General features: G+C 40.5%; 1 protein-coding gene across 4 annotated transcripts in view; it reads right to left on the bottom strand.

Annotated features, from left to right (window-relative positions):
- BRIP1 (BRCA1 interacting DNA helicase 1) overlaps window positions 1-13,415 on the bottom strand; it is a 250,280-nt gene continuing 236,865 nt past the window's right edge. For 3 of the 4 annotated variants that reach the window (XR_012897052.1, XR_012897053.1, XR_012897055.1), the window contains one exon: window positions 1-1,965. The gene's annotated coding sequence lies outside the window, so the exon portion shown is untranslated. The remainder of the gene's footprint in view (window positions 1,966-13,415) is intronic. The other variant, XR_012897056.1, reaches the window with a different exon arrangement.

The following is a 13,415-nucleotide window of genomic DNA, read 5'->3' as shown; positions in this document are numbered from 1 at the left end:
TTGTTGTTGATTACTGAATATTGACAATTATAATATGAAAGGTATGTTCATTATCTCTTCAAGATTCTTAAGATTAATATAAGGAAAAATGGACACAAGAACTGCAAAGTTACTAAATAACAAAAGCAATGTTTATGCAACAGTACTGTTGTGATAAAAGCTGATAAAATCTATGAAATTCAACATGAAAGCTGATAATCCAAGCCTTCTCCCATAGAGCATGTTTGTATTATCTTTTCCCACAATCTTAACATATTTAAATGTGCTTTTTGGATTCAACTTTCTTATTACTATTATTTATAAAAATACTTTTTTGGAGGCCATAAGTAAAACACAGCTTTACAAAACACTCTTGCATCATAGTCACTGCCTAAAGTTTAATATTTTGATCATTTTACACATTGAAAAATGTATCTATTATGGAATTGTCGTTTTCCAGATGTTTTTAAATATTGGAGACTCTTTGAAGTGCGCAGACTGGGGTTATATTTACAGTAAAATCTGTGACACCAATGGGACGTTATAACCATAGTTTCATATTTGCAAGCATTATTAGCTGCTGAAAATTACTCCTAAGACATTTTGTTATACTGCATGGGTGAATCTGTACAAATGAATGATATATTTTTCACAGCAGCTATGTTTGCAGATTATTGTTAAAATGTAAAATCAATGTTTGTATATTACTATGAGTGAAAGTGAAGTCACACTATGCTTTCTAGTTTGGAGAGCAGTAATGGACTCAGTTCCTATTCCTGGCTGCATCTACTAGACTGGCTATTATTCCTACTCATATACTGAGAATAAAAGCTAGTGATTTAACTGTTTCACATATTCATGATAAACACACTAATTCCTTCCTTACATGATCAGATTTATACTGGTCTGATTTCAGAAGGAAAATCTTTACATAGAGATCAATGCTAGTCTAAGGCATAAGATCTTAATTATTTGGAAGGCATTTATTTTCATAGCTTTTTTTTATGTGTCCAAGTCAATGGCATTTTAATGCCTTATTAAATGGTTGTTTTACAGCAGTCCATCTGTTCAGTCTCTGTGCCTGTACATTGTGGTGAGGGATTTTAGTTTTCATGTTAGCCAAAAATATTTTCCAAATTCCACTAAAAGTTTGATATTTCCTTAGACAAATAACTTGTTTTTTTTTAAACATATTCCAAAATGGCATTGATATGTATCTGTCATTTCTACTATATCCATTTATGGTATATTTGCAAAAGGGATGGAAGGTTTGTTTTCATTAAAGGGACAGTCTCAAGTAATCTGGGCCACATATAATGGATTTTAAAAAATCAGTTACATAAATAAATGTTTAAAAAATTGATTCAAACACTTTGTATCGTGGGGGTTTAAACATGCCCTTGAAATGTTTGGAGCCCAAATACTGCAGTGCTGGGACTGCAAATTCATGAAAACCAGAAAAAGAGAAGCCAACTCAAAACTGACCATAAACAACGGAAATTGACGAAGTTGCTATCATCTTCTACTCTGAAGTGCATACAAATAAACAGCCAGAAAAAGGAAGAAAAAGAAATCAGATTTTTAAATACATTCTTTACCTGCATTTCTAACACCTCCAGCTAATAACAGCAAAGTAATTTCTTTTTAAATATGCGGAAGAATCCTGGCTCAAATGATGTTCAGGGTATAATTTTCACTGACTTCAATAATGCCAGAACTACTCCCATGATTTGTGAACCAAGAATTGTTTCCAATCGTTTTATATGTGTACAGAGAGAGTACTGCTTCTGCAACTACACTGAAAAATACTCTGAGGTGACATTAAATATAAAATCATTTACTTAGCTCTCTTATTACTCCTGGTACCTGTGAGGCATGCACCAGTAAAATTTTTCAAGATAGCTTATATTCCAAATAGCTTTTTTTCAGTGCTTGAGGGATCTGCAGCAGTAAGCAATAATGAACAGATGATGGAAGGAGCCAGATCTACAAAAGAAAGTATAGTGAAATTACTGCACTGAGGGGGGAAAAGTTGCCTTTGTACATAAAGGGCTCTATTCACAAAAATAAGTTTTTACAAGTCTGATAATTTCAAATAGTCAAAAAAGTGTGAAATACATTTAAATAAAAAATATGTGTTTTCCTGTGGGTTAAATGTGTCATGCAGTAAAGTTCTCCACATGCCTCCTACTAACTTCCAGTCACAGACCTCATCCTGCACGGTGCTGGGTAGCCACCACTCTTATTGAAGTAAACAGGAGTTCAGCGCTCTCAGTATTTTGGACTCACAGTCATTAAGACCTTAGTTCTGCAAGGATAAATACATTCCTAGGTTTTAAGAGGTCCAGGAGAGATCACCTAAGGCACAGGTGGGCAATAACACAGTGGTGGTTGGCCTGCCGCCGCTATATTTACCTGCACAGCCGCAGGTACCAGTGATCACAGCTTCCATTGGCTGCAGATCACTGTTCCCGGACAATGGGAACAGCAGAAAGTGGACTGGCACACCACTTCCTGCAGCTCCCATTGGCTGGGAACGGTGATCTGCAGCCAACAGGAGCTGCGATTGCTGGTACTCACGGCCATGCAGGTAAATATAGCAAGGGGGCCCACCAAGAGCTAACTCCTGCCTGCAGGCTGCCATTTGCCCACCCCTGATCTAAGGTCTGGTCTCCACTAGGAATTCACTAGGAGTCCACACCTCTTGGAGCTGTAGTTATGCCAACCTAACCCTTGGTGCAGACAGCACAGAGTTAATGGAAGAATTCCTCTCTCAGTGGAGTGTGGCTAGCTCTCTATAGCAGTAGCCACTGAACTGATTGGACACCACGGCTTTTGGTATTGAAACAATTCTTCACCAAGATGACCACTCCTATTGTGTGTGCGCAGCATCCAACAGGAAGTCCTGATATGCACCCATAGGCTGGTTTACTAAGTGAAATAAGATGCACATTTTCAGTTTTCCTCATCACCCTTCACAGGGATCCCTGTCCTACAATAGACTAAGGACCTTGATATCCTGTCTTTAAAGAAGAAAAAAGCAGCTGCATATTTTAGATATTGCTGTTCAAAAAGCATCTACATGTTTTGAGTTCATATTGTGTTAGAAAGGCTGTATGCCAAGAGTCAGTTCTAGGCCTATTTTTATTACTTCAGTGGTAAACACATGAAATTAGTGGTTTATAATGGAAACTTTGACATTGCTTTAAGCATAAATACCACTGCTTGTAGCAAAGGGTTTTTTGACAGCTGTGGCACTCACTTGTGTCAGCTGTATAACATGGAGAAATTGTTTTTGATGGTGGGATGGGTCTCTTAGCCCACACTGTGCCTTCCTTGTGGAGACTGCTAATAGTAACTGCTGGTGGGCAGGAATGATTACTGCTAGAAAGCAAAACACGGCACCAACCAGCATTCATCATGCGGTGTTTCTTACAAAGCTCCTAGCTCAGAGCACAGACCAGTTCAGCCTTTGGGACAGTTGGCAGTTCAGCCTTTGGGACATTTTTTTTTCTTCTTTCACAGATCATAAGATACAGTGTTTCTTCAGTATTTCTTTCCTATCTTCCCTTTTAGTGCTCACCCTTCTCACATGGTGACCAGGTACTGTAGCTAAGGAGAGCCAAAGCTTAACAGCACTTTCTCCAGTAGCTAAGCATATACAAAGGGATCACAGCTTTTAACTCAAATTTGAAAACTCTCCTTGAAATCACTTTGACACTATGGCCCACTCAAACACAGCTTTCTTAAAGAAACACCTTAGAAATAAATGCCTAAAGGAAACTCTCCTTGTTATCTACTCATATTAATTTAGAGGCATAGCATCATTGTCTATAGAAAGGAACAGAACAAATAGCATGAAATAGCATGAATTTGTCAAGAAGAAATCGTGTAAAAACAACCTTTCTTTGACAGGGTAAGACGCCTTGTGAATAGTGGGGAAGTGGTAGATGTGGTATATCTAGACTTTAGTAAGGCCTCGCATGGCCTTCTCATTAACAAACCAGGGAAAAACAACCTACATGGAGCTACTATAAGAGCATATCTTCACTTGCAGTGCTGTAGATCAACGTTCTGGTGTTCGATTTAGCAGGTCTAATACAGACTCGTAAACTGAACACTGAGGGCAGCTCTGGTCAGCATCTATACTCCTCACAGTCACAAGGAGTAAGGGAAGCTGACAAGAGTGTTTGCTGCTGTCAGGGTCCTGCAGTGGGGACAGTATTCTACACAGCTGGAGTTGGATACTTTAAGCCAACCTTCCAGGTCTAGTGTAGACCTGGCCTAAGATGGGTTCATAACTCATTGGATAACCATTACCAGAGAGTGGTTATCAATGGTTCACAGTCACGCTGGAAGGGCATATCAAGTAAGGTTGTGCAGGGATGAGTTCTGGGTCTGGTTCTGATCAATATTTTCATCAATGATTTAGATCAAGGCTACTCAACATGTGACCCATGGGCCGCATGTGGTCCGCAGCACGTTTATTTGCGGCCTGCAGTGTGGTTTGGGTTTATGTGGGGCTCAACACATAATTCACATAATTCTCGCCATCTTCAACTGGTATACAGTTGCAAGTGGATACAGAGTTCTTCTGCACTTCCTAAGATAACCTGTTGTGATGCCCTTTTAAACAGCTACTGTGTTCCACCCCCTGAGATGGTTCCATTTCATTGATGGGTGAAGTGAACTATATGGGTATGTCTAGATTACATGCCTCTGTCATCAGAGGCATGTAAATTAGACATACCGACATAGTCAATGAAGCGGGGATTTAAATATCCCCTGCTTCATTAGAATAAAAATGCCCACCACATTGTGCCGGCTCAGCTGTTTGTCGGCACGAACTGGCAGTCAAGACGGGGATCGGTCGGCAAGGAAAGCCTTTGCCGACCGATCCCTTATGCCTCATGTAACGAGGTTTACAGGATCGGTTGGCAAAGGCTTTCCTTGCCGACCGATCCCCATCTTGACTGCCAGTTCGTGCCGACAAACAGCTGAGCCGGCACAACGTGGCGGTCATTTTTATTCTAATGAAGCAGGGGATATTTAAATCCCCGCTTCATTGACTATGTCGGTATGTCTAATTTACATGCCTCTGATGACAGAGGCATGTAATCTAGACATACCCATATAGTTCACTTCACCCATCAATGAAATGGAACCATCTCAGGGGGTGGAACACAGTAGCTGTTTAAAAGGGCATCACAACAGGTTATCTTAGGAAGCGCAGAAGAACTCTGTATCCACTTGCAACTGTATACCAGTTGAAGATGGCGAGAATTATGTGAATTGGCCAGGGCAAAGTAATTTACATCTCTAATTTTATTATTTTACTTTTTTAAAGCTATGTAAATAACATAGCTAGAGTTGACATACCTTAGGCCGAGCCTGGCGCCGTCTCCACAGCAGGAGGCCAACAGGAGAAACTAGCGCTGATGGGGGTGACCTCAGCATTTAATTTAGGAGGTCTTTACTAGACCCGCTAAATCAAATCACAGAAGATTGATCGCCAGAGCATTGGTAAGTGGAGACGTAGCCTCAGAAGGAAGAATGCCACCTATTGAATTAATACCACCATCTCTCTTCTCAGGATGTTGGAGACTTCTCTTCCAAAAATTATTAGGCTTATGAAGTCTGATGGGCTGCACAAGGTGACTTAGTTCTAGATTTATGAAAGATGTACTAGAAAGACAGTCTGGGAAAACAGAACAGCCTAGAAAAGAATAGTCATGAACATTTACCAGCATAGGCACCAAGATTACCAGCTTGCCACTATTATTTAGATGTTGAAAAAAATGAATGATGGTGTGCTCATTTTTGAAAGCAAATTAATTGTTCCTAGGTGAATGGGTGAAAATAATTTAGCAAAGAATGGACATTTCTTTAAACCCATCCAGAATTGTACTTATAATTGCAAGAAGAGTATGATGGGCACATTTAATGTGTCATCAGTAGAGAAGCTGGAGTTAAAAAGGCAGAAGATCTATGTTGTTAACATATCGCATACATAAAAGAGAGAGGGTTTAGAAGAGTGACTGGCTAGCTAATCTGCAGGGATCACTTTTATGCCTTGTCTGTCTGCTTTTGCACACATTGGAGCTGGTATTTCCAAAAGAGCAAATAGGGAAGCTAGGCACCCCACTCCCATTGACTTTCACTGATCTAACAGCCCCTTTGAAAATGTTAGCCTTGGTTTGTAGTCCACATGGTGGAAGGGACGTTTTGGAGCAGAAAGGCAAATGTTCTATAGTAATGTGAGTGAACAGAACGGGTGCAGAGGATGACAGGGTTTGAGCATTATGTATAAGGCACTAAAAACATGCACTTTGCAGACAAATGAAAAAACAAAGTTCTTGTCCCACCATGTTTAGAATCTGAACAGATAAGAAACAGATAAAAGATTGTGGAGTGTTCTCTCCAAGAAGCAGGCTAATCTACTCTGTTGCAAAATTAAGTTTTCTCTCTTCTTAATATGCAGAATTAGAAGCACAATTAGATTAGCTACAACAGTAGAATACAGTGCAGGCTTATTTTATGCAAAATGGGCACTGAATAAAAACAGGAACAAAGGCAATACAATTATAGAAGACTCTAAAATATAGATCCGGAGAGGAAGTCAAATAACTACAGTATGTTTATTAATTAAGCTCCATGTCTTGGTTTCCAAGACCGCCTTCCATTGACACCTCTAAGAGATGTAGCATAATTAAACTAGTTTGGAAGCCTGTGCTAATGGAGGGACAGGAGAACCCAGAGCACACTGATTGGCAGCACTTTAAGAGCACCGAACATTTTAAAGATGCTTGTAATTCCACTTGTGTCACGAGGATATGAATAATCCATTCACACACACAGTCTGATAATTGCTAAAGGACCTAAGGGCTCATTTTTAAGATGAGCCAGCCACCAAATGGTAAGCCACATTTAAAATGCCTAAAAAATCATGATCGTGTCTCACTGGCTAGGCAACCTGTACTTAGCTGAGCACTGAGAATATTGCAAACATACTCTTTGCTTCTGTAACCTATCCTGTATCCCATCTCCATTTTTCTATTTAGCCACCTGTTTCATATGGCCATGAACCGAGACTGCTAGCTTTCTGTGGTAGGGATTAGCTTTGGTTTACCTGTAGATAGCACTATAGGGCCCTGTTTTCTGGATGGGGTGTCTAGATGTTACTGTAATAGAAATAAATGAAGAGTAAGTGTAGCTTGACAATTGCTTCAAATTGCTGTTACTAATGTTCCTCCTGGTTATTTTACCCACGTTTCCCCTACCAGTCTCCGAAGTCCCAGCAATGGCTCTTTGCTGGCTGCCACGCTGTTATTTCAATCTTGGCCCTAAAGAGGTAAATACAGTAGAGTCCCTATCATCCGACCTAAACGGGACCGACACATGGTCGGATTACTGAATATGTCGGATGATATAGACTCTACTGTAGAGAGCAACGGAACAGCTGCTGCTGCTCCTGCCGGGGATGAAGTCCCAGCAGAGCAGCATCGGCTGTTCCCTTGCTCTCTAGGAGAAGCTGCTGCTGCTGCCGCTCCTGCCTGGAAGTGTCCCGGCAGCAGCAGCTTCTCCTAGAGAGCGACAGGGCAGCAGATGGGGCTGTTCTCTCGACCTGCGCTGTATCCGACCCTGCAGCTCCCGGGGAGCTGCAGGGTCGGATAAAGTGGAGTGTCGGATTACGGGTGTCGGTTAATCCGGACTCCACTATATGTTTATTTTTCCCTCTTGATTTGCATACTGTAGGTGCTCAGCACATTCTCAGGATCAGTCTCTGGATATGTAAAAGTTTTATGAGCATTCCAAGGACTCAAACTATCCTGGGAATAACCAAACTAGGGTAGAAGGGCCTTTAGAGTAATGCCAGCATATGGGGAAGTGAGGTTTTTAAGAACGTCAAAGCAACAAGAAATCTGTAAGATGGTCAATAGGCTACTTCCAGTTCCTTGACATCATCCCAGTCACAGAAAACAGGTCAAGAAGTCACTGGACATACATTATTTAGACAAAGAGGAACAATAAAGTTGCTATTTGTTACCTACTGAAGCCCCATGTGCCATTTCAGGAAATGAGGGAATAGCAAGAAATCCTCTGCAGAAAGTGAAATGTGGAGCCTGTCAGAAGAAACTAGCATGTGAAACAGAAGTGAATGAAAAGAGTTTCAACTTGATTGTTAATTAAGAACTTTTATGTTACCAATTCTTGAGATAAGATGGTTCATACAGGGCAGTACACAGGAAATTATGATGAATATTGGCCAAATTGCTTCAGAATATGTTTACATGTGGTCTCAAGATACACTTGCATCAGTTCTCAATTAATGCTATGAGCGACTGACATCACTCAAGATAATAGTTATTTTCCAGATAGATTTTAAGGCCAGACAGGATTGACAGATCAGCCAGTCAGATGTCCTGTATCTCACAAGCCTTCTGCACCATCCAACACCTGCACACTACATCCAACAAGCAAAACTGGACCAAAGCATTGTGGTTCACAAGAGACTAGACTAAGAAAACGAGGAACCAGGGTGTGCCAATGACCAAGGTCCCTGCAATGGAAGGGATCTACATGTTTGTTGAAGAAGAAAGATGGGAGGTGGAAGATCCTGTGTTCTTAGTATTTTGGAATTTGCCCTTCCGCCTGCTAACAAGAAACTGACTTTAAATAGCCTTGTCACCTAAATTGTTCCAGATTTCAGAGATCCACAAGGCAAAAATTCTCCTTTTGCAACCTCACTGCTGACCCGTTATCCATAGTGTGGGTCCCTACTGCATATTCTGTCATGTCCAGTAATTTCTGTAAGAGTTCTGGGGGTGCAAGAGATTTATGAGCAAGTCCAAGCAAAAACAGATTCTGATGAGAACGGTCAATGATGGGTGGGAGTGAAATACATCGGTGACTATAGGAGAGGACCAGATGTAGGGTGATTATATGAGTGGAGAGCAGAAACTTAGCTGATTAGTTTTGCATGTTTCTTTTGTCGACTTCAGGTACCTTTCTAAAATCTACATTAACATTTCTATAATGACAATTTAGATTATTGTTGGAACAGGATCCCCAATATGGGAGGTGCCTAGATTTTTTTTAAATAGCTGCATGCCCTACAAACTGACAAAAGGGAAGAATGGCAAGATCACTTGAGAGACTAATGACAGCTCCTATTGCTCCCCCAGACCAAGCCTCCAAATCTACAGAGATCACAATGCTTTCCTTGCCTGTTACCTTTTATTATGCCTTAGCATTTTTCTGGGTTAAAATAATTGGAAAATTGACTCACTTTTTAAAACACAGAACTCCCTGGAAGAAGCCTTTCAGGCAGTAATCTCAGGGTTGAATAAGTAGGCCAGATTTTTACTCAAAACAGCTAATGATGATTCTGGTCTTTTTAAAATTCTCTTGGAAGATAGAAAAACAAACCAACAAACACGCTCTTTGAAAGGGTGATGTTCAGGTATCTTGAACATCCTGATTTCCCCCTTCTCTCCTGACTTTAAAGTGGCTTAAGGTCTTTGCACAAAGTAGAGGCTTGTTAATTGAACGATACAATGAGGTTTAAAGAAAGATGTGAAACTTTGACCATGGAGAGGGAAGACTTAAATTCTCTATGCTTAATTAACCAAGACTTCTTTAAAGTGGCTTATGTGGTAAAGTTCTGCCTCATCCTCTTGCAGTTCTATGGTCTCATACAATCCAAAAGGCAAACATGTTGATGGATTTCCATTACAGCATGAGAATGCAGGATATGACAAGTTCAATGATCAATGCAAAAGCTGAATGTCAACAGGACTCCATTTTACCACTGTATGGGGTGAATTTGGGCCACAATCATATGGATACAACATCCTCACACCTATAGTAAGGTGAAGTCCAGCTGTTGTAGAGGCTAATGCAGCTGTGCGGGGATCCCACACATTTGAAGACAGTACTTGGCTAACAACATTGAAGTGGGTTCCGAAGCCAGATTACTTTACTGGCACAGTAACTCATTCCAACTCACACAAATTACAAACTACTACAACGAGGACGTACATATTAACTATTTCCATACAACGAAGATCTGACTGAAAGCCAAGAGCAGAACTAATTCTCACCAGTTGCACACCAATTTCCTTTAAGAGTCAATGTAAAGAGAATGTGCCGTATATTTGGGATTGGTGTGGGCAGATAGTGGCATTGTTAAAATGATTGTGGGAATATTATAACCTTTGGGAGGAGAAGATATGCTTGGAAGCCAGACTGGGTGAGTGGGTTACAGCAAGGAGGAAGTCAGGAGAGCTGACTTCTATTCCCAAATTTGCCACTGACCTGCTTTGTGTCATTGGATAAGTCTGAGTTTGTCTCAATTTCCGCATGTGTAAAACACCAATCATTGTTACTTAGCTTTGGAATGTACACTCTATGCTACAATCATGTCACGTGCTAGTACACGTAAAACCCCAATTTGGCCCAATGTCTAGGCAACATATATAAAACCCTTAAAGTTCTGAAAACACAGCCTTTTGAGTGTGCTTCTACCATGGAAAGCTGCTCTATAAAAACGCCATCATGTGGTTACAGTTTTATTGTGTCTAAATGACTTGCAGACCAGTTTACCAGTATAAACTGTCAGCACTACAATCTCACCTGGGATCAGAGAGTCAAGCTGAGTTCCTTCTGTGTAGGACATCCCCCCATCTAAAAGATTCTGTGGCTCTAAGTCTACTGTCAGATACCCCCATGCAACTCCAGTGAGTTCCATGTGGCTGCACAGGTATGGCAGAGAGCAGAATTTAGCTATACAACTGGATCTAAGCCTATGTTTATACTACAGCCTGGATTGACACACTGAGAATTGATCCACCAGTGGTTGATTTAGCAGGTTTAGTTAAGACTCACCAAATCTACCGCAGATCACACTGCAGTGGACCCCGCTATTTTGCCCCAAACAAGAAGAGTAAGGGAAGTCAATAGGAGACTTTCTCCCGTTGACCCCTCATAGTGTACACTCTGCAGGAATGAAACCTAAGATACGTTGACTCTAGCTACATTATTCACACAGCTGGAGTTGCGTACCTTAAGCCGACTTACCACGGTAGCGTAGATGTAGTCTCAGTTAACAGTTCTGTGAATGAGGCACAAACCAGAAAAATATTCTGCTCACACTCTCAGAGCTGAGTTATTTCTACCGTGCTAGCAGAAGTGTATAAAATATCCTTAATTTTGTCACGGAGGCAGCGGATATGACTGAATGCTTGCTAGGAGCAGAAATGTTAACTCTTTTATACCGTCTCTTCAGAATAGAATACACTCAAAAATCTAAAAATCAACAAAAATGACATAAAGGCCAAATCTGATATATGTGACATCTCTCCCCCCACACCTGCTGTTAGATGGTCAACTATTTGGTGTGGGGGCCTTACATAGGATTTTCCCTTGGGTGTGAACCCTTTATGTAGCAGCCTGGATCTGTCTGGAGAAGTCCTATAGTGCAAGAACTAAGTAAAACTCCCCTTTGCATGTCCTGCTACAGGAGGCATGCTGGGATCCAGGAGCGAGCAGAGACATAGTAGATATTTCTACAGAAATTCTGGGTGAGTCAAGGGTTCCTTAGTCAGAAGCTCTTTTGTCTTCTGCAGCAACCCAAAAAGAGGAGGCGCAAAGGTGATTTAAAGCCACCTTCACCCCCAGATTCCCCTGTGATGAGAATTATGTACTCCACCTCTTAAAGACACCTAGTCTTCTTGCGTGTCTGTATGATATCTACCACATTGGGGACCCACTCTTCATTGGGTTTTCCAAAATCCATTGCAATATAGATATTCAATATTCCTATTATAAACAGGCAGGAATGAAATTATTAAATTGCTTCTGCTCAAAGGCTAGCATTTGCAGTATCCCCTTAATCTAGCTTTCCCTTCTTCCCCCTTTACAGAATAATTCTTCACCGAAGACATGCGTGGTAAAAAAAAGTGTCAAACCAAAACAACAAAGACACTTACCACACCTGTCTAATAAAAACCAAAATAAAGCTGAGTTTTGGTCAAGCTGATTTTACTCGTACTTGAGGATAATTTAGACTCACTGCTACCAGTTTAAAGCTCTATATACACACATGCACACTTCATACAGTTTCATATTACTGTGCAGTCCAGTTGGATGTGAAAAAATAAACACTTTCTGCACTTTTGATAAACTCCATTCTCTGAAAGTGTTAATGTGACTTGAGGGTTTCATTATCATTAAACACAACAAAGTGTTATCCTGTATCAATGCTTACACTGCATTACATCAGCGTTTTCTAATAAAGCTCATATGATCCCGAAACACTATGAGAATAACTGGATTTATTCACATCAGAGAACGGAGAGGGGGGAAGGGGTAATATTAAAATGTTAAGGAAAGAACTACTGTCTGCTCGTAATAGTGATACTTTATTTACAAATCTCAGACTTTTAAAAGTGAATTTTACCCAAAATATTAAAAGTGTCCGTTCATAAGACTATCTACCTGCTTGCAGAGTGGTATTAAATATATTGTTTAAAGCAGTGCTAAAGAGTCCCGATGAAACAAACCAAAACCAAAATCAAAATGTCCTGATCTGTTCTTCAACTGATGTCTGCTTCATAAAGAGCGGGGGGCAGGGGTAAGCGTCTCTGCAATGCCTTAGCTACTTATCCTGTCATCATGGCATCCAACCACTCCTGGGAACCACATCTCCAGATTCTCATCAGGATTTTTGAACAGCCAAGGAGACTGCCTCTAAGGCACTGAGTTGAGTATTTCCTGGAGCAGGGCTGGGAGTTTAATAGATGCTGGGTGGATACTAATGAAGTGCAGATATAAGCTGAGATTTTCAAAGCTTGACTAGGGGATTTAAATACACAATTCTCATTAAAACTAGCAGGGTCTAAATCCCTCAGTCAAGTCTGAAATTCTTAACCATGATCAATAAAGCTCACAGTTAAATGCTTCACCATGAAGTCCCAAAGTGGGATTTCAAAAGGATTGAAGTGAGTTAGAAGCACAAGTTTCACTTAGTGACTTGTGGTACTAACTCTCTTAGGTCATTCAGAAAACTTCATCCCAAATGCTTTGTTTTAAGGAAGCTTCAATCTGTATTGACAGGAACCTTAGCTAATACAGCCTATGTTGTATGGTTTAGAAGTAATAAGATTGTGGATTTGATTCTGCGAGCATTTACTCATCTGGGTAATCCCACTGAAGGCAATGAATACGGACTATGGACATGGAATAAGAGCATACTGTATTACATTCAGTTGCATTACAAAAGAGACTAGAATACTTCTCCAGCCTACATTTTATGATGATATTTTTGTCTACTCTCTCCCATTTGCACCAGAAGACAAAAGCATTGTTTTTGGAAGGCACTCCCTAGATTGCAAAATGGGACATTTTCCCTGATCCAATTTTTTTTTGGCAACAGC

This window comes from Pelodiscus sinensis, chromosome 21, assembly GCF_049634645.1.
Source record: "Pelodiscus sinensis isolate JC-2024 chromosome 21, ASM4963464v1, whole genome shotgun sequence".
In the NCBI taxonomy this organism is placed as follows: Eukaryota; Metazoa; Chordata; order Testudines; family Trionychidae; genus Pelodiscus; species Pelodiscus sinensis.
This window is presented reverse-complemented; position numbering and strand designations above follow the sequence as displayed.